This window comes from Pseudophryne corroboree, chromosome 2, assembly GCF_028390025.1.
Source record: "Pseudophryne corroboree isolate aPseCor3 chromosome 2, aPseCor3.hap2, whole genome shotgun sequence".
Taxonomy (NCBI): domain Eukaryota; kingdom Metazoa; phylum Chordata; class Amphibia; order Anura; family Myobatrachidae; genus Pseudophryne; species Pseudophryne corroboree.
Genome location: NC_086445.1, coordinates 47,171,018 through 47,189,133, shown reverse-complemented (window position 1 = coordinate 47,189,133; position 18,116 = coordinate 47,171,018). Strand labels below are relative to the sequence as shown.

Genomic DNA, 18,116 nt, shown 5'->3' with positions numbered 1-18,116 from the left:
CCCTACTGTTGTCAAATGGAATAACATTTTCTCCATAAGACAAAAGGAAGGTGAAACGGCATCCAAATATTTCCATCGGGCACTGCAGGAAATGTCTAGATACACTGGGATCGAGGACATTAAAGATAATGCACATCACAGGGAGGTAGCTGTTACTGTATTAATGGACGGGTTAAAGGAGGCATTAAGAACAAGAGTACAAACCTCTCTACCTAACTGGTGAGGTATCTCGGTGGCTGCATTGAGAGAGTCCGCTATCGAGCACGACTGGAACATCAGTAAGCACAGGGAGTCTCAGGGGGATAAGCTGATGACAGTGAGTATAAATGCTCTTACAACAAAACCACATCAGCCAAAATCCCAGACCCCTGATGGTAAGCCACGTGTAGTAATATGTTCTAAGTGTCAGAAGGAAGGACATTATGCAAGGGAATGTAGGAATAAAGGTACACACATCATATACCGACCCCCTAGACCAAAATATGAACCACACTACAATTCACATAATTGGGATCAGGGACCATATAGAAGAGATTATGAACCACATAGAGGGGAAACAAAAAGGTACCCACCAAGGAGGGACTGGCAGGCCTCCGAAAAACCACAGCTACCCCCCTCACATATTGTAGCTGCCAATGCGCTGCGGGAGGTTACCAATACACAATAAAGGTTGGGCCACACCTGTAGTCTGCAGCCAGTGAAATTGATTGCTAGCCCTGGTAGTGAACCTGAGGTCACGGTTGATGTAGCTGGTGTACCATTACCATTTCTTGTAGATACAGGGGCGGCCAGGTCTGTGTTGAATTCCTCATCAGGTATAAAGACCACGGGAAAAATGATTCGGGCAATGGGAGTAACAGGAACGGTGCAATAATACCCTTTGAGTAGACCTGCAGAGATTACGATAGGGCCCTTGCAAACCAAACATTCTTTTCTGTTGGCTGCATCGGCTCCGACTAATCTACTCGGCAGAGATTTATTGTGTAAAATGCGGTGTGTCATATACTGTACTCCTGAGGGTGTCTTCTTGGATATACCTGAGAACCACGCTCAAGAAGTGCAAGATATATTAGACACCCCTCAAAGGCTAATGTCGCATTCTACTGTTATAGACAAGTGTCCATCAAAGGTAGATGAAATGATCTCACAAATACCTGGTTCCCTTTGGACCAAAGATGGACAAGACACTGGATTGATGGCGAATGTAGCTCCAGTAGTAGTACAAGTAAAAGATGGTAGGATAGCTCCAAAAATCCCTCAGTATCCTCTGAAGCCAGAGGTAGAATTAGGAGTGTACCCTGTCATAGAGCGGCTGCTACAGCAGGGCATCCTAGTCAGGATGTCCAGCACCGCCAATAGTCCCATCTAACCTGTGAAAAAGAGTGGGGGGAGGGGTTACAGGCTAGTGCAGGATCTAAGGGGGATAAACAAAATAGTTGAGAGCCAATTCCCCGTAGTGCCCAATCCAGCTGTCATCCTCATGCAAATTCCCTCTACTGCAAAATTCTTCAGTGTCATTGACTTCTGTTCTGCTTTCTTTTCTGTCCCTCTTCACCCTGACAGCCAATACCTTTTTGCCTTTATATACAGGGGAGTACAGTACACCTGGACTCGTCTCCCCCAAGGTTTCATTGACAGACCAAGTATTTTCTCCCAGGCTTTACATGACTGTTTACAATCCTTTCAACCTGAGAGCGGATCAGTACTAATACAGTATGTCGATGACTTATTGTTGTGTTCTGACTCACTCGAATCGTCCTTGAAAGACACAAAGCAGCTTCTGTTTCATATTTCCCAAACGGGACACAAGGTTTCAAAGGATAAGTTGCAGTTGTGCCGGACCATGGTCAAATATTTGGGACATTGCTTGACTCAAGGACTTAAGACACCTCACGCTGATAGAATACAGGCGATTCGCGACATGACTCTGCCACAAACGCAGCAACAGATCCGCACTTTCCTTGGAATGTGTGGGTACTGTCGAAACTGGATTCCAGGGTTCTCTATACTTGCTTTACCTTTGCAAGAAATGGTCTCTTCGAACACACCAGAACGGATCTCGCACACAGATGAGTCCGAACTGGCATTTGAGAGACAAACAGTGCCTATCACAGGCACTTGCATTAGGTATGCCAGATTATGAGAAGCCCTTTGAATTGTACGGTACAGAAAGTGCAGGGTGCGCGGCAGGGGTTTTAACTCAGAGACATGGTGATGCCAGCAGCCCGGTAGCTTACTACAGTGCACAGTTGGACACTGTAGCGCGGTCTCTTCCCACTTGCTTGCGAAGTGTTGCAGCGATAGCTTTGCTGGTAAGTAAAAGCGAGCACGTAGTGTTAGGACATGACCTGACCATTCATACACCTCATGCAGTATCAGCCTTACTGAACTCAGCCCAAACCAGACATGTCTCATCTGCTCGGTTTACAAAGTGGGAATTATCACTGATGGCCCCGGTAAACATCACCATTAAGAGATGCAGCTCACTAAATCCTGCAACTTACTTGCCAAGTGTGCCTGGACAGGCACAAAGGGTGGAGGATGAGAATGATGGTGAAGGAGGATTTAGTGCAGATACTGATACGCATGATTGTATGGAATTCCTGAATCAGACTTTCACAGCGAGACCTGACATCAGTGACAACCCACTGGAAGGAGTAGACTTTACCTTCTACACTGACGGTAGTTGCTACAGACAGACAGAATCGGGAGACTTGTGCACTGGATATGCAGTTGTAGATGATGAAGGTATCATAGAAGCTGAACCCCTGGGCCCACCGCACTCAGCACAAGTTGCTGAGTTGGTCGCCCTAACCAGAGCGTGTGAATTGGCCAAGGGTAAGTCAGCTAATATATACACAGATTCTAGGTACGCCTTTGGAGTAGTGCACGATTTTGGGGCCCTATGGCGCCTCAGAAATTTCATGACGGCAGCTGGCACACCTGTAGCGCATGCGTCCCACATCAAAAGGCTTTTGACAGCAATACAGGAACCAGACATAGTGGCTGTTATCAAGTGCAAAGCCCACACTTACAACCAAGACCCAATTTCACTTGGTAACAGCCGGGCAGATCAGCAGCAAGCACCCCCATACAAACGAACATCACATCACTGATGACATTTAACACGATCAACACACAACAATTAATTGAAATGCAAAATTTGTGTTCCCCACAGGAAAAGGCAGTCAGGAGGGCACAGGGGTATGGCCAGGAGTCCTCAGGACTGTGGACAGGTGGACACGGTAAGCCAGTGGCCCCCAGAGCATATCTTCCAAGCCTAGCTGAGGCAGCACACGGTCTGACTCATCTGGGCAAAGAGGGAATATGCAAGCTGGTAAGAGCCTACTGGTGTGTGCCTTGATTCTCTTCTCATGCAGGTAAGAGAGCAATGACATGTTTTATTTGCTTGAGGAAGAATATTGGAAAGACAATACCAACAGAGCCATCCCATATCCCTCCTACAGACGGACCTTTTCAGGTAATACAAATCGATTTCATACAGTTACCACCCTGTAGGAATTTAAAATATGTGTTAGTTTGTATTGATGTATTTTCCAACTGGGTAGAAGCGTTCCCTGCTGCCACAAATACTGCTACGTTCACTGCAAAGAAAATTGTGCAGGAATTTGTGTGTAGATATGGTATCCCTAGAATAATTGAAAGTGACAGGGGTACCCATTTTACAGGTGAAATCTTTCAGGTCATGTGCAAACTGATAAGAATTAATAGCAAGCTGCATACTCCATACCGTCCACAGGCAAGTGCAAAGGTAGAGAGAGTGAACAGCACTATTAAGAACAAGCTGAGCAAATTAATGGCTGAAACTGGATTGTTGTGGCCAGAAGCTTTGCCACTAGTGTTGAACAGCATCAGAACCACTCCCAGGTCTCCCCTTAACTTATCTCCCTTTGAAATTCTTTTTGGTCGACAACCTCATGTAATGATAGACCCCCAGGATGATTTGAAATGTAATAATGAAGTGACTGTGAATTATTTGGTTGGGATGAGCCAGCAGCTGAGAAATCAACAAAGAAATTTAAAGCTGGTGATCCCTGACCTACCGAACAGTAATTGTCATGACATTGAGCCTGGGGATTATGTGATGATTCTAAATTTCTTACGCTCAGGTTGCCTCATAGACAGGTGGGAAGGACCATACCAAGTCTTGTTAACCAGCACGACAGCATTGAAGGTCGCCGAAAGAGAGACTTGGGTCCACTCGTCCCACTGCAAGAAGGTCGCTGACCCGGAGAGAACTCGTGACAAAGAGCAGAGTGTAGAGAATCTCGTATCACTGGAGTGTTTGTTCCGGGAAAGTTGAGAGGCAGGACTGTTGAAGGGCATCTGAGCACAGAGAGTAAGAAGATCTAGAACGGTTGTCGCACCATTTTCTTTTTTTCACCTCCCACTGTATTTTCCTTTCTTTTCTCCTTCTTATTTTCCTCCTTTTCCCTAACGAAATGGATCGAACACAAGAGACTGCGTTTCGGGTTCTGTAAGTAATTCTGGTTTTGATCAGGACAGTTTGTCTTGGTGAGGGTCCCAGAGAGGTCGAGCAGGGATCTGGAATGGGTTCTGATGGCGAGTATGAATTTGTAGGATCACAGGAGCAGCACATAACTCTAGTAAAGGCTGGCATCAGTAAGCGCTCTGGTAGTCAGGTAGCTCGGAGGCACTGTGAAGGGTTATTGTCTGATGAATATTGTATTTGTAGGAATTGTGAGAATATAGTAGAGGATGGGTGCATCCAGAGATGTCAGTCCAATCTTAATATCAACATGGACCGCCATCCGTTGAGTGATTACCACTCACTAGTGGGTAAGGTCTTAAACCAGACAGAATGCTGGGTGTGCTCACAAATACCTCAAGGTCAGAGTAAGTCAGGATTAGTACCATACCTTTTAGCAATATATGAGGTACTCGAATTGTGGGGTGGGAGACCGGTGGACAAGAAATTCAATATCTCTAGGCCCCCTAGTTTGAAGCTCCACCAGTATCATGTAGACAGGTCCTTATTGTGTTTTAATATTTCCAATTACCAAAAACTGGGAAATTGGGAAGTGACGTGGAATAACCAGACAATGACCTTCTCACACAGAGCTGATAGGATACCCATAGACTCTGAACTTGTAGGCCAAATAGCCAACAGTGGGAGGTACTTTCGGTATAGGTATACTCGTGGAAGCAAGACCATGTGGGTTGGAAATAATTCTGCACCACCAAATTCAAGGTATGTGCAAAACATGGGACGTGCTGGAATTTGCCCAGATTTAATGCACACACAATATTGCTGGCGTTGTCCGATGCCACAAATCCACAGGAGAGTCCAATTGGGGTAAGCCATTCCGCGATGATCTTCCTCAGTTGCCGTAAGAGGTTTTCAGCTGTGTGCGTATTCTGGAAACCGGTGATACAAAGCGTAGCCTGCCTAGGAAAGAGTTGGCGTTTGCGAGATGCTGCTACTGGTGCCGCCGCTGCTGTTCTTGCGGCGGGAGTCCATACATCTACCCAGTGGGCTGTCACAGTCATATAGTCCTGAGCCTGCCCTGCTCCACTTGTCCACATGTCCGTGGTTAAGTGGACATTGGGTACAACTGCATTTTTTAGGACACTGGTGAGTCTTTTTCTGAGGTCTGTGTACATTTTCGGTATCACCTGCCTAGAGAAATGGAACCTAGATGGTATTTGGTACCGGGGACACAGTACCTCCAACAAGTCTCTAGTTGGCTCTGCAGTAATGATGGATACCGGAACCACGTTTCTCACCGCCCAGGATGCCAAGGCCTCAGTTATCCGCTTTGCAGCAGGATGACTGCTGAGATATTTCATCTTCCTCGCAAAGGACTGTTGGACAGTCAATTGCTTGGTGGAAGTAGTAAAAGTGGTCTTACGGCTTCCCCTCTGGGATGACCATCGACTCCCAGCAGCAACAACAGCAGCGCCAGCAGCAGTAGGTGTTACACGCAAGGATGCATCGGAGGAATCCCAGGCAGGAGAGGACTCGTCAGAATTGCCAGTGACATGGCCTGCAGGACTATTGTCATTCCTGGGGAAGGAGGAAATTGACACTGAGGGAGTTGGTGGGGTGGTTTGCGTGAGCTTGGTTACAAGAGGAAGGGATTTACTGGTCAGTGGACTGCTTCCGCTGTCGCCCAAAGTTTTTGAACTTGTCACTGACTTATGATGAATGCGCTGCAGGTGACGTATAAGGAAGGATGTTCCGAGGTGGTTAACGTCCTTACCCCTACTTATTACAGCTTGACAAAGGCAACACACGGCTTGACAAATGTTGTCCGCATTTCTGTTGAAATACTTCCACACCGAAGAGCTGATTTTTTTGGTATTTTCACCAGGCATGTCAATGGCCATATTCCTCCCACGGACAACAGGTGACTCCCCGGGTGCCTGACTTAAACAAACCACCTCACCATCAGAATCCTCCTTGTCAATTTCCTCCCCAGCGCCAGCAACACCCATATCCTCCTCATCCTGGTGTACTTCAACACTGACATCTTCAATCTATCAGGAACTGGACTGCGGGTGCTCCTTCCAGCACTTGCAGGGGGCGTGCAAATGGTGGAAGGCGCATGCTCTTCACGTCCAGTGTTGGGAAGGTCAGGCATCGCAACCGACACAATTGGACTCTCCTTGTGGATTTGGGATTTCGAAGAACGCACAGTTCTTTGCTGTGCTTTTGCCAGCTTGAGTCTTTTCATTTTTCTAGCGAGAGGCTGAGTGCTTCCATCCTCATGTGAAGCTGAACCACTAGCCATGAACATAGGCCAGGGCCTCAGCCGTTCCTTGCCACTCCGTGTGGTAAATGGCATATTGGCAAGTTTACGCTTCTCCTCCGACAATTTTATTTTAGATTTTTGAGTCCTTTTTTTACTGATATTTGGTGTTTTGGATTTTACATGCTCTGTACTATGACATTGGGCATCGGCCTTGGCAGACGACGTTGATGGCATTTCATCGTCTCGGCCATGACTAGTGGCAGCAGCTTCAGCACGAGGTGGAAGTGGATCTTGATCTTTCCCTATTTTTGGAACCTCAACATTTTTGTTCTCCATATTTTAATAGGCACAACTAAAAGGCACCTCAGGTAAACAATGGAGATGGATGGATACTAGTATACTTATGGATGACGAGCGACTGCCGACACAGAGGTAGCTACAGCCGTGGACTACCGTACTGCGTCTGCTGCTAATATAGACTGGATGATAATGAGATATAAAATATATATATATCACTACTGCAGCCGGACAGGTATATATTATATAATGACGGACCTGCTGGACACTGTCAGCTCAGCACTGCAGACTCCTAAAGTAAGCTACTAGTATCAAGAAGATAGAAAAAAAAAAACACCACGGGTAGGTGGTATACAATTATGGATGGACGAGCGACTGCCGACACAGAGGTAGCTACAGCCGTGGACTATCGTACTGCGTCTGCTGCTAATATAGACTGGATGATAATGAGATATAAAATATATATATATCACTACTGCAGCCGGACAGGTATATATTATATAATGACGGACCTGCTGGACACTGTCAGCTCAGCACTGCAGACTCCTAAAGTAAGCTACTAGTATCAAGAAGATAGAAAAAAAAAAACACCACGGGTAGGTGGTATACAATTATGGATGGACGAGCGACTGCCGACACAGAGGTAGCTAACGCCGTGGACTACCGTACTGCGTCTGCTGCTAATATAGACTGGATGATAATGAGATATAAAATATATATATATCACTACTGCAGCCGGACAGGTATATATTATATAATGACGGACCTGCTGGACACTGTCAGCTCAGCACTGCAGACTCCTAAAGTAAGCTACTAGTATCAAGAAGATAGAAAAAAACAAAACACCACGGGTAGGTGGTATACAATTATGGATGGACGAGCGACTGCCGACTGTTATGCACACCAGTGCCTGCAGGAATGTACTGGTGTCAGAACTGTTATGCACTCCAGTGCCTGCAGGAATGCACTGGTGTTTGAACTGTTATGCACACCAGTGCCTGCAGGAATGTACTGGTGTCTGAACGGATAGGTATGCAAAACAAATGAACTGACAGACAGACTGGGGAATATGACATTACGTACACAGAAGGTGATAGGGTAACAAAATACACACAAAGTGAACAGAGAAGCCCAGAGGCTAAGGGACTGGGTGTCTCCCTAGTATTAGGAATGCTCAGATGGGAAAAGCAAGATGTTGTGTTTTAATACGTAGAGAACCCGAAATGCTGTTGCTAAGGGCAACAGCAAAACCCTAAAGGGTTACCAATGGGTGTGGCAGTAAACTCCTTGGTCAGAGATGGAATGATAGACACAAGGAGAGTCTCCACAATCCTAATTCTCACTTGCAGTGCACAGGTTCAGCTTACTGCCACTAAACTGACACCTGACACCTTGCACAGTGAGACAGGATTTAGGCAGGCAAGTCTTAGAATACAGCCGCAAACTTGCTAAGTTCACAGAGTAGTAAAAGAACCCCAGCAAGCTAAACGACTGACTCCAGTCTTACTGCTAGGTCTGGATTGGCAGAGTGTAGTACCAAATCCCCAGGCCTATTTGCAGTAAGCAACAACAAATACAAAGCTACACAGTACTGGCTAACTTTCAGGAACTGACTAACCAACAAAGATTCAGCAGCATCTGCTTAACCTGAGAAGAGGCCTTATAAAGCAGGTGCTGTCCACGCCCCACTCAGACCTCACAGACTGTGAGCACAAAAACCAGCACCGGATCCCCTGCCGTGCACAGAGCCTGTAACCACTGCACAGCACAAGACCCGAACCGGAGTATCAGCTGCGCTCAGGTTACTCCGCTAGCACTTGTCTCCCGGTTGCCATGACGACGTGGCAGCACAGGGCAGGAGACCCTAACAGTACCCCCCCTCTGACGAGGGGTCAAAGAACCCCTACCACCGGGTTTATCGGGGAACTGCGAGAAGAAAGAGCGTATCAGTCTGGGGGCATGAAGATCACAACTGCGCACCCACGACCGCTCCTCCGGGCCATACCCCTTCCAGTGTACCAAAAATGACAGCCGACCCCGAACCATCTTGGAGTCAAGAATCCTTTCAACAACAAACTCCCTCTGGCCACGTATCAGAAGAGGGGAAGGTCTTCCACTGGAAGAAGGATTACTAATCGCCCGTTTTAAAAGGGAACAATGAAATGTTTTATTGATACCCAAAGAACGGGGCAGATCTAACTGAAATGCCACCGGATTGATAACCCTGGTGATCTTATAAGGGCCGATGAACCGGGAGCCTAACTTATGAGATGGCTGTCTCAACTTCAAATTCTTGGTAGACAACCAGACGAAGTCTCCTAATTTGAAGCTGCAGGGTCTTTTCCGCTTATCAAAAACCCTTTTGGTCACTAATGACACAGACACAAGGGCTTTCTTCACTTTCCGCCAAATACCTCTAAGGACCGAAACCACAGAGGAACCACCAGGCGTGGAGTCCAGGGGGTCAAAAGAATTGGCCTTAGGATGATGCCCATACACACAAAGGAAGGGAGAGATCCCTGTAGCAGAGTGAGCCGCGTTGCTATAGGCAAACTCCGCCATGGACAGATGAGCAACCCAGTCAGTCTGACACTTGGAGACATAACACCTGAGGAACTGCTCCAAGGACTGGTTCACCCTTTCAGTCTGCCCATTAGACTGCGGATGGTAGCCTGACGACAAGCTGACAGAAATCTGGAGATCGGAACAAAATGCCCTCCAGAATTTGGCCACAAACTGGGATCCGCGGTCAGAGACCACATCAAGTGGCAACCCGTGGAGACGCACAACATGCAGCATAAATAATTCAGACAGGCGTCTGGCCGATGGCAGCCCAACCAGTGGAACGAAGTGCGCCATCTTCGAAAACCTGTCAACGACAACCCAGATGGCTGTCATCCCCGAGGATTTGGGCAAGTCCACCACAAAATCCATTGAAATGTGGGTCCATGGCTTAGATGGGATAGAGAGTGGATGTAATGGGCCAACAGGAACCCCTCTAGGAGTCTTATTTCGGGCACAGATGTCACATGCCCGAACCCACTGATCCACATCCTTAGCCACCGAGGGCCACCACACCGCCCTAGATAGCAACTCCCGAGTTCTGGCAATACCCAGGTGACCTGCCGACTTCTTGGCATGGAATTCCAGGATCACTCGCTGTCTTAACCTAGGAGGCACAAACAAAAGACCTACCGGAAGGTCTGGAGGAGCCTGCTCCTGTGCTCTAAGGACTAATGATAAGAGGTCCTGGGTAATGCCCACTTTAATACATGATGGGGACACAATGGGCAACGGCTCCTCGGTGGTCTCCTGGATTGGAGCAAAACTCTGCGAGAGCGCATCAGCCTTGATGTTTTTTGACCCAGGGCGATATGTTATCAAAAAATTAAAGTGAGCAAAAAACAAAGCCCATCGTGCCTGCCTGGCATTGAGACGCTTCGCTGACTCTAAATATGCCAGATTCTTATGGTCGGTGAGAATTGAGACCACAAACTTAGCCCCCTCAAGCCAGTGTCTCCACTCCTCGAGTGCATCCTTAATAGCCAACAATTCCCGGTTACCCACGTCATAATTCATCTCGGCAGGCGAAAATTTACGGGAAAAGTAAGCACAGGGATGAAGGCGATTATCAGACACTCCCATCTGAGAGAGCACTGCCCCAATACCCATCTCAGAGGCATCCACCTCCACCACAAAAGGACGCTCTGGATCTGGGTGTCGCAGCACCTTGGCCGATACAAATGCCCTTTTGAGACGGGCAAAAGCCGCTTTAGCCTCACAAGACCAGTGAGCAACATCCGCCCCTTTCTTAGTGAGTGCCACCAAGGGCGCCACTATAGACGAAAATCCAGCGATAAATCGTCTATAAAAATTTGCAAAGCCCAGGAAACGCTGAAGCGCCTTCAAACTAGTGGGCTGCACCCAATCCAGGACTGCCTGTACCTTGGAACCCTCCATTTGGAAACCTTCTGGGGAGATAATATATCCTAGAAATGCGATTTGCTGAACTTCAAATTCGCACTTCTCCAGCTTCGCCCCAAGCTGGTGGTCTCTGAGTTTCTGGAGGACTAAGCGTACATGCTTCCGATGTTCCTCCAGGGAATGGGAGAAGATTAGGATGTCATCTAAGTATACAACTAAGAATCTATCCAAATATTCCCTGAGCACATCATTCATGAAATCCTGGAAGACTGCCGTGGCATTACAGAGCCCAAAAGGCATCACCAAATATTCATAATGCCCTGAGTGGGTATTAAAGGCAGTCTTCCATTCATCCCCCTCTCTTATTCGGATTAGATTGTACGCACCGCTTAGGTCAATCTTAGAAAAAATTGTGGCAGTACGAAGCTGGTCAAACAAGACCGAAATGAGAGGCAGTGGGTATGAGTTTTTAATCGTGATACGGTTCAATTCCCTGAAGTCGATGCAGGGTCGCAACGAACCGTCCTTTTTACCCACGAAGAAGAACCCCGACCCAACTGGAGACTGTGAAGGTCTGATAAATCCCTTAGCCAAGTTCTCCTGAATGTACTCTGCCATAGCCTGAGTCTCAGGACGTGACAGGGAGTACAACCTGCTCTTGGGAAGCTTAGCATTTGGCAACAAATCAATGGCACAGTCATAGGGGCGATGGGGAGGTAGTACCTCTGCAACTTTTTTGGAGAACACGTCCGCAAAATCTGCATAACACCCTGGCAATCCTGGCAAACTTAGCTGCGAGAGCCTGACTGGAAGGCTCAAGCAACTCCTGAAACAATCAGTACCCCAACTAAGAATCTCCCCAGAGACCCAGTCAAATTGAGGATTGTGGGCCCTTAACCAGGGTAACCCCAACACCAATGGGGCAAAAGTACAGACAGTCACATAAAAGGACAATTTTTCAGAGTGTGTGGCTCCAATAAACAAAGAAATCTGGCTAGTGCAAGAGGTAATTTTACCTTGGGATAATGGTTCCCCGTTTAACCCACAAATCTCAATTTCCGATGCCAAGGGTACTAAGGGAACAGAGTGTTTCAGGGCGAATTGGCGGTCCATAAAAACCCCGTCGGCCCCACTGTCCACAAAGGCCTCAGTCTTGACAGTTTGACCGAGGATCTTCAAGGTCACCGGGATGATAAAAGTCTTCCTGGGAAATTCTGACTTCTGGCCTGACAGTATATTTCCCATCACCCTCAGGCCCTGAAGTTTTCCGGCTTTTCTGGGCATGATACTACCACATGACCTTTATTCCCACAGTACAAACACAACCCCTGCTGTCTCCTCCGCGTCTTCTCATGCGAGGAGAGGCGGGTAGCCCCAATCTGCATAGGCTCCTCGGAAAATTCCTCAGAGTCTGAGGTTCCCTTGGGAAAGAAGGAAACCTCAGTCTCCCTTTCAAGCCTACGCTCTCTCAGCCGTCTATCCACCCGGATGGATAACTGCATGAGCTGATCCAAGCTATCAGGCAAGGGATATTGTACCAGTTGGTCCTTTATCTGGTTAGAAAGACCTCTTCGGTACTGGTGTCTCAGGGCTGGGTCATTCCACTGGGTATCATGGGCCAACCTCCGAAACTCCGTACTGTAAACCTCAACTGGCCTTCGCCCTTGCTTAAGGATCGAAATCTGAGCCTCGGCTGAGGCCGTCTTGTCAGGGTCATCATACAACATGCCCAGTGCCGTAAAAAAAGCATCAACACTTTTAAGCGACGGACAGTCAGGCTGCAACCCATATGCCCAGACCTGTGGGTCTCCTTGTAGCAAGGAAATCACTATGCCCACCCGCTGAATCTCCGACCCAGAAGACTGAGGCCTAAGCCGGAAGTATAGCTTGCAGCTCTCCTTGAAACAAAAGAACTGCGAGCGATCTCCAGAAAAACGATCCGGGAGATTTACTTTCGGCTCCTTAACCCCTGAATGTGCTGCTGCTGCGGGAGCTCCGCCAGCGGCCTGGGAGGTGTGCATTTTAATGGACAAATCATTAAATTGTCGAGTCAGGTCCTGCACCTGATCGACCACCTGTTGAAACGTATTTTGAGGGGTATGCTCCATATTCCCACAAAATTTCAACAGGAGTATTAGGCTGCTGAATATGTTATGCACACCAGTGCCTGCAGGAATGTACTGGTGTCAGAACTGTTATGCACTCCAGTGCCTGCAGGAATGCACTGGTGTTTGAACTGTTATGCACACCAGTGCCTGCAGGAATGTACTGGTGTCTGAACGGATAGGTATGCAAAACAAATGAACTCACAGACAGACTGGGGAATATGACATTACGTACACAGAAGGTGATAGGGTAACAAAATACACACAAAGTGAACAGAGAAGCCCAGAGGCTAAGGAACTGGGTGTCTCCCTAGTATTAGTAATGCTCAGATGGGAAAAGCAAGATGTTGTGTTTTAATACGTAGAGAACCCGAAATGCTGTTGCTAAGGGCAACAGCAAAACCCTAAAGGGTTACCAACGGGTGTGGCAGTAAACTCCTTGGTCAGAGATGGAATGATAGACACAAGGAGAGTCTCCACAATCCTAATTCTCACTTGCAGTGCACAGGTTCAGCTTACTGCCACTAAACTGACACCTGACACCTTGCACAGTGAGACAGGATTTAGGCAGGCAAGTCTTAGAATACAGCCGCAAACTTGCTAAGTTCACAGAGTAGTAAAAGAACCCCAGCAAGCTAAACGACTGACTCCAGTCTTACTGCTAGGTCTGGATTGGCAGAGTGTAGTACCAAATTCCCAGGCCTATTTGCAGTAAGCAACAACAAATACAAAGCTACACAGTACTGGCTAACTTTCAGGAACTGACTAACCAACAAAGATTCAGCAGCATCTGCTTAACCTGAGAAGAGGCCTTATAAAACAGGTGCTGTCCACGCCCCACTCAGACCTCACAGACTGTGAGCACAAAAACCAGCACCGGATCCCCTGCCGTGCACAGAGCCTGTAACCACTGCACAGCACAAGACCCGAACCGGAGTATCAGCTGCGCTCAGGTTACTCCGCTAGCACTTGTCTCCCGGTTGCCATGACGACGTGGCAGCACAGGGCAGGAGACCCTAACACCGACACAGAGGTAGCTACAGCCGTGGACTACCGTACTGCGTCTGCTGCTAATATAGACTGGATGATAATGAGAAATAAAATATATATATATCACTACTGCAGCCGGACAGGTATATATTATATAATGACGGACCTGCTCGACACTGTCAGCTCAGCACTGCAGACTCCTAAAGTAAGCTACTAGTATCAAGAAGATAGAAAATAAAAAACACCACGGGTAGGTGGTATACAATTATGGATGGACGAGCGACTGCCGACACAGAGGTAGCTACAGCCGTGGACTACCGTACTGCGTCTGCTGCTAATATAGACTGGATGATAATGAGATATAAAATATATATATATCACTACTGCAGCCGGACAGGTATATATTATATAATGACGGACCTGCTGGACACTGTCAGCTCAGCACTGCAGACTCCTAAAGTAAGCTACTAGTATCAAGAAGATAGAAAAAAAAAAAACACCACGGGTAGGTGGTATACAATTATGGATGGACGAGCGACTGCTGACACAGAGGTAGCTACAGCCGTGGACTACCGTACTGCGTCTGCTGCTAATATAGACTGGATGATAATGAGATAAAAAATATATATATATCACTACTGCAGCCGGACAGGTATATATTATATAATGACGGACCTGCTGGACACTGTCAGCTCAGCACTGCAGACTCCTAAAGTAAGCTACTAGTATCAAGAAGATATAAAAAAAAAACACCACAGGTAGGTGGTATACAATTATGGATGGACGAGCGACTGCTGACACAGAGGTAGCTACAGCCGTGGACTACCGTACTGCGTCTGCTGCTAATATAGACTGGATGATAATGAGATAAAATATATATATATCACTACTGCAGCCGGACAGGTATATATTATATAATGACGGACCTGCTGGACACTGTCAGCTCAGCACTGCAGACTCCTAAAGTAAGCTACTAGTATCAAGAAGATAGAAAGAAAAAAAACACCACGGGTAGGTGGTATACAATTATGGATGGACGAGCGACTGCCGACACAGAGGTAGCTACAGCTGTGGACTACCGTACTGCGTCTGCTGCTAATATAGACTGGATGATAATGAGATATAAAATATATATATATCACTACTGCAGCCGGACAGGTATATATTATATAATGACGGACCTGCTGGACACTGTCAGCAGAATGCGTTTATAAAAACACCACACGACGAGTGTTTAACTTTTTCAGGCAGACAATCACAATATACTGGTGGTCAGCAGACAATCACAATATACTGGTGGTCAGTGGTCACTGGTCAGTCACACTGGCAGTGGCACTCTGGCAGCAAAAGTGTGCACTGTACTTAAAATATGTACTCCTGCTATAACTGCTCCCCAGTCTCCCCCCACAATTAAGCTGTGTGAGCAGTGAGCACTCAGCACAGTCAGATATACAGTATTACATATGATGCAGCACACTGAGGCTGAGCACAAATATGGTATGTGACTGTGTCACACTGTGTATCGTTTTTTTTCAGGCAGAGAACGGATTAATTAAACTGGTGGTCACTGGTCACACTATCAGCAAGTAGTACTCCTAATATGCTCCCCAAAATTAGTAAATCAAGTGTCTCTAGTACTCTAGTCTAAACGGAGAGGACGCCAGCCACGTCCTCTCCCTATCAATCTCAATGCACGTGTGAAAATGGCGGCGACGCGCGGCTCCTTATATAGAATCCGAGTCTCGCGATAGAATCCGAGCCTCGCGAGAATCCGAAAGCGGGATGATGATGTTCGGGCGCGCTCGGGTTAGCCGAGCAAGGCGGGAAGATCCGAGTCTGCTTCGGACCCGTGTAAAAAGGCTGAAGTTCGGGGGGGTTCGGTTTCCGAGAAACCGAACCCGCTCATCACTAGTAACACTATGATTCTGAGTCGAACGCCAAGTGACTGTGCTTGCGGGATGCAGTGGAGGCCAGATTTTGGGGTTTACGTACTAAGCCTTGGAGATAAACAGGGATGTATGAATTATCGCATGCACTATGGACCCTATTCTGTAAGGATTGCAAATTCTGCTTTTTAGCAGAATTTGCAGTCCTTTGCCTTGCATGCTGTTGGCCGCCCATAGCAGGACAAGACCAGCCAGCATGCCGCCCCCAGTTCACGTTGCCAGGTCCCCTTTTCCATGCCGCCCCCTGCAACACTTTTGTCTCCGCCTTGGAAATGGAGCATTGCCGCCCCACTCCGTGTCAATCAGGCAGAGGCATGCACAGGATGGGCCCTGCGCATGCGCCCTCTGGGCGAACACAAAGATTCCGGTTGGATCGCAATTTGTGATTCAACCTGATTTGGGTTCTATGTCCCAGTGAATCTACTTCTCACTGTATTTTTCATAAAAAATGAAGTTAGAATGTGTCCACAATGTGCCCCTTTTTTCTGTACCCTTATTTTATGTAATTGCATGTCATTGTATATATGTCATTTCATGCAATTGCTGTATTTTATGTCATTGGATGTCACTGATGTTATAAAAAAAATCCACAATTAACCTTCCAACTCATTTCGCTCCCCTCCTCATATTAGGCTCCTCCCCATTCCATCACATCATCTATCCCTGAAATCCATCACCTCCTACTTCCGTCAATTCAAAGGCTAATCACTCAAGTCCTATCTTGGTCAGACAGATACTGGTGGTGATATAACGCCGCTGTCGCATATCCCAAGATGCATTTGCACCAAAAGTATTTGCACAGCAAAGGATCAGAGCCAACGATGGACACGGTGACACCGCACTGACTGGGCATCAGGACATTGAAAATACAGTACATAGCACGTTAGTCTGGCAGCTCAGGGGCTGTGACAGTGCTGCATGATCTCCTAGTTCAGGTCTCGCCACCTATACTTGGATATGAGTTCACTCCATCCATATCTGCTGCAGTAGTACCATTCATAGTGTAGACTACAAGGACATAAGGACATGCTAACTATAATGCCATCCAAAAACTCAGATATTGGGAATTATTCATAGTTGTACGCTATTCCGATATTCACACAGGTAAGTGATTATCGGTGGTCTGAGCATGCGTCACTGCCGCAATGCGCACTCGTGGTGATTGAATTGCGATTATGGTCGCAGTGAGACGTCATTCGCAAGTGATTGACATGGAGCTGACGTTTTGTGGGAGGTAACAGGGAGCGGCGGCAAAAACTCGGGCGTGTTCCTGCTAACCTGTACGCAGGAAATGTGTCTCCAGAATCTAAGTTCAGTTGTAGCAGCCATTCTAAGTGACCATAGACTCACTCAGGAGCAGAGGCGTAGCGTGGAGATATGACTCCCGGAGCAGGGTCATGTCACGGTGCCCCCACCCACCACCATACGCCCATACATAAATACATACATACATACATACATAGATTCACACACATTTAGGCACAGACATACATAAACACACAAATACAGTATACACAGATATATATATATATATACACACACGCACATAAACACACAAATATACACACACAGATATACTGTACACAGACACATATACACACAGAAATACATAAACACAGCACACACATATACTCACACATACTGTATACAAAGATATATATATATACACAAACAGACACATACATGTATACACATTAGCACACAGACATATACACACACAGTTACACACAAACACATTTACACACAAACACAGACATATACACATAAACATAAACACACAGTATACACACAGTAATTCTCACCAAGAGGGCAGCAGCAGAGCAGCTCCTCGTTCTATCCTGGTGATTGACAGGCTGGACCTCCATGGGTAGAAGGAAAGGACTGAGGAAAGGGAAGGGGTGGCCACCACACTGCCTGCATGTTCCAGATCACTGAATGCAGATCCCTGACTGCCAGGAAAGTTTTTCTGACAAGCCTTCAAACCTCCCCTCTTCCCTAACAACACACCACACCACACTGCACTGGACTCTCTGCACTGCAATGAATCAGTGACATGGAACATGCAGGCAGTGTGGTGGCCACCCCTTCCCTCTCTTCTTGTCAACTCCCCCTACCCC

At 47.1% G+C, this 18,116-nt stretch overlaps 1 protein-coding gene across 1 annotated transcript in view; it reads right to left on the bottom strand.

Moving 5' to 3' along the window:
- Positions 1 to 17,886, bottom strand: part of LOC134997163 (antizyme inhibitor 2-like) — a 154,155-nt gene extending 136,269 nt beyond the window's left edge. The window contains exon 1 of the mRNA XM_063951254.1: positions 17,802 to 17,886. The gene's annotated coding sequence lies outside the window, so the exon portion shown is untranslated. The remainder of the gene's footprint in view (positions 1 to 17,801) is intronic.
- Between the last annotated feature and the right edge of the window lie 230 nt (positions 17,887 to 18,116).